Source organism: Miscanthus floridulus, chromosome 19, assembly GCF_019320115.1.
Source record: "Miscanthus floridulus cultivar M001 chromosome 19, ASM1932011v1, whole genome shotgun sequence".
Lineage (NCBI taxonomy): Eukaryota > Viridiplantae > Streptophyta > Magnoliopsida > Poales > Poaceae > Miscanthus > Miscanthus floridulus.
Window position 1 is genome coordinate 48,458,282 of NC_089598.1, and position 4,336 is coordinate 48,462,617.

Sequence of the window (4,336 nt, forward strand, 5' to 3'; positions counted from 1 at the left end):
AGTCTTTTCGCTAGGGTGATATGGCGAGTGCCCTAACGATCCGAGGATGGATCCTTTCGCCGGGCCGAATAGGTGGCGCGTCAGCATGCTAAAGTGGCTCGGACTGTTCGCTCGTACAAATAGCCGCCGCTCGCCAGGGAAATCGGTCCTGTTAGGTACTATGTCGGCCTTTAGCTTGGGCGAATTGTTGATGTTAGGTCGCGTGACCAACTTTGCAGGTTTTGCCAGTGAGAGGAGTTTGTCGCGGGATAAGGTGCTGACAGCCCCGGTCCGTCGGGGCCTGCTCAGTCGGCAAAGAGGCGGCATAAGGCGGGACCAGAGGGCCGGCGCTATCCAGGGCGGGCATTATCTCCAAAATGGCAAACATGTCCCGAGCAGACGGGAATATTCCCCGAATGTGCAGTAGTTGCAGGGGCAATGTTGTCCGTAGGCTACCCGCGGGCTTGTATAAATAGCCCCCTTGGTGGGGATTGTAAAAGAGAGACATGTGGTTCCATAATGAATACATGAGTTTCCTTTTTGTCCACCCAGTGTTCGAACTGGTATTCGGTTGCTTGATTCGCTCGTTCCTCAACCCGGTGTTCGAAAGCTATGGCCTAGAACAACACCTTCCAACGCTTGTTGGTGATCTCAGATCCCAGACTAACGTGACAGTACTCCTTAGCAAACTATAGGGTTTTTAGATAAAAATTAAATGTCTAGAAAGACAGCAATATAACCAAGTACCTAGTTACTGATGTTTTAGATCAGTACACAAATATTAGAAGTAACACAGGTTATATGCTCATAGGTTTAACTAAGTGATCAACAAGTAATCAGTTCAACAATAGAGGTAAAAGTACTAGGCAAGTAATAAGACAATGCTGAAAACAATCAACACTCTAAAACCCTTGACTGCCACGTTGTCTCACTACACCGCTTTGTATCATTGAGCAATTTAATCCGTCTATGCAAATGCAATCACACCCAAGTAACACGGTACTAGCAGATTGCATAAATTTAATTTCTGAACTATAAACCGAGCAAGGCAACGGCTAACTCACAGCACGTAGATGGTCTACGTGGGAAAACTGAACGCAAGGTTCTATGCTAGAAAACCAGTTCCACCGCTCACATCCAAGCCTGCACGGCGGGTGGTAGACGGAGATACTAGAGCCGCTGTCGGAGCCGAGAGAGACGTCCATGGCACCAACCCGAGAAGCAGAGATACACCGCGCAGCAGAGAGCCCAAGAACCAGGCCATGATTGATAGCACCAGAACAATGCTGCTCAGCACCACACAGGCGCTCGCACAGCAACAGCAGCACGCCGCCGGTCAGAACCAGCAGCACAACACCACGCCGCCACCAGACCGCACAGAGTGCAGTCGCAACGACCACGGCACGCGCACGAAGACGCTGCCCAGGAAAGGTCGCCCAACACACGAATCACCATAGCTCACGTCCGACAGCTCACTGACGACGGCCGACAACAGACGCTAGTGACCGTGCACACCACCGCGAGGAGGAGTGCCTAATGCGTCACAGGTGCTACTGCCGACCAATCGAACCTCAGGGGAGCAGCTGCCGGACCTCCAATGGAGCAAATCGCAGGAATCGAGTGGATCACAAAGAAGGTGAAGAACTGGCGTTTCAGATGTGTAGAAAACGGGAGAGGAGGCGCACCCCTTTGAAGGTGTGGAGGAGCGTCGTGGCCTCGCTCGGACGACCGCATCCTTCGGCTGGACCTGCCACCTAGGGGCGAGCGTTGAACGTCGCCGCCGCCAGGAGCTGTCCGCCCGTCGCTCCCCCCGTGCGACTCGGTCGAGTCCCTTTGTTCTCCCGTACGTGTTCAGGTGAGGAGGCAGAAGTGCTTGCCGGGCTGGGCTGCTCGGCCAACAGGCCTTGAAGTGGCCCAGTTCGGTCATTCACTTTTTATTTTATTTTATTTTATTTATTTATTTATTTTCCAACAAGAAAATAAAAAGGAAAAAAACCCTTAAATGAACAACAATCAACTCATGGAAATTAAAACTCAGGCTATGAATGGGTCTTAAGACTCTTATATCTTACTATATATATAAACACACACACCCACGTTATATGCAAACAAACTCATTTCGTACCTCATCATTTTCTAATAATCAGGACATAATACCAAAGGAACAAACACAAAATAAACAGAGCAAGTTTATCAAAGACTTAAATCCATCTGACCCTTATTGAACTAGTCACGAATCAGAACAACTCTCAACTCAAAAACCATAAACCTTATACTCTTTAACGCATATTCAAAACTGAACAAATTACCCTCTCCACAAGTTAAAAGTGGTGTTGAGCCATGTGGTCCTTTTTTGTTGAAAATAAATCCAATAAACACTAGATATGGTTTTTAAACCACAAAAATGTACTCAAGTTTACAAATCCAAGAAAATTCCTAGAAATGTATTTGGATAAGACACTCCCAAATAAAGATTTAAAGCTCATGAAATTATCCCTCCAAAATTGGATTGAGCTCTAGGAAAATCTAGAAACTATAATCGATGTCTAAACACATTCTAAAAACTTTCCACAACAAAAACATGAGAAGCAACTAGTGTGAGGGTAACCAACATGAATCTTCATCATTACTATGTGTTGCATTCATTCTGGTTGCAGTTCATGTTTTTGTTGTGGGAAGTTATGAAAACATGGTGAGACATAATTTTTTTGCGAGTGTGGTTAGACATAGATTAGCATGCTCTGGACATTTTCTAGAACAGTGTTTGTGGACAAGTTCTTATGTCAATGCTAAACAACAACCCAAAGATTCATGGCCCCTAATCTTCTAGAGATGAAGGTGGTCCTGGTGTCTGAATCATTGGACAATGAATGAGGATCTCTTGACAAATCTACACAAGTTTTTCAACAAAGCTAATATCCCTTGAGTTCATCTAGTTAGGGAAAAGTATTATAGTACTGGAAATATTTCCAACCATGCCAAAAATAGCTCCTTTTTGTGGAGACATATTCCCAAACTCTTAGATAAGTTCAAAGGAAAATTGCTTCAACTAACATAAAAAAGTGGAGCATATGTTCTTCTTTGGAACATCATTGGCATGCTAGGATGCCTAAGCATGAGTACAATGAACTATTTCTTTTGCCAAAACTCCTACCTTGACTTTGGCTAATGCTCATGCCTCTTCTCCCTTGCACTCCCTCTTTCACCTATCTCTACTAGTGGAAGCTTTTTCTCAACTTTTATTCCTGGATTCCTCTTTGTAGAGCCTTTCTCTTTCTGATGATAGTAATGCTTGGACGGTTGGACCTATGTTTTTGGTGTAGCTCTTCTTTATCATCCTCGAATGATTATAAACATCTGACTAGTCACTTGGGAGCTCACTATGCCTTCAGGTCGATATGGAAATCTTCCATTCAACATAAACACAAAGTCCACTTTTGGCTTCTTCTCCAAGACAGACTCCACACATGAATATTTTGAGATGGAAAAAATATGATGCTTCAATCTTAAAGCTATGTTATTTATAATTACCAGCTAAAGGAAACCTTGCAAGATCTTTTGCATTGTGGTTTTGCTCAAGACTACTAGAAAGTTTCAAGAATCAGTTATCCATTCCATTTTTATAGAGTTTATTATTCTCAAGAATTGGAGTAATTGGACTACTAGAGATATTCTCGTTTTTAGAGGAGAACCTACTAGTTTAAATAGATGCAAGTTTTATCTCAAGTCTATGTTTGCACTGGTTATCCATCATGCAAAGAAGCACTATTTTCTCCACATCTGTTCAAGGGTAGAGACTTTTGTGTAATCTAGTTTATCCTTTTTGTTTCTTGGACACTTTTGCTTTAAGTTTATTTCCTTGAGTTTGATTTAATTTTTTTCTAGTAGGGGCTTCGGTCCTTCCTGTCCTCTAATTTTTTTTGCGGAAGTTATATGTTGGGAAAAAATAGAAGCTATATATTGTATTACTCAAGATGTTTTTTCACTACAAATTCATCACTATCCCATGTACAGTAATGTATATAAAAGGATTTTATCCATACCAAGGGATCACTATGTTTTTAAAAAGTTGACCTATAACACATTCAAAGTTCTTGTGGGCTACCTACGAGCTAGTGAAAATTCCATTTATGTGACTCAAACTACTTTTTATACATATGTCCCACCAAAATACATGAAAAACACATAAAAGTGACCGTCCATTATTAATGGGTTAATAGTGCTAGGTCAAACTATGAGCAATTTCTTACATTGCTTTTAAGCCAGGCCATGACAGAATCTTACCAATCTATTATATCTATGCTGCAATGTTCAAAGAAGTCCTGACGTTCACCAAGAGGCTCTAAAGATTACAAGA

At 42.6% G+C, this 4,336-nt stretch overlaps 1 long non-coding RNA gene across 1 annotated transcript; it reads right to left on the reverse strand.

Annotated features, from left to right (window-relative positions):
- Nucleotides 1-825: 825 nt before the first annotated feature.
- Nucleotides 826-1,772, reverse strand: LOC136525295 (uncharacterized). Its single transcript, XR_010776482.1, has 2 exons — nucleotides 1,665-1,772; nucleotides 826-1,571 (listed from the first exon to the last, which is right to left on the reverse strand). It is a non-coding gene; the product is annotated as an uncharacterized lncRNA (long non-coding RNA).
- Between the last annotated feature and the right edge of the window lie 2,564 nt (nucleotides 1,773-4,336).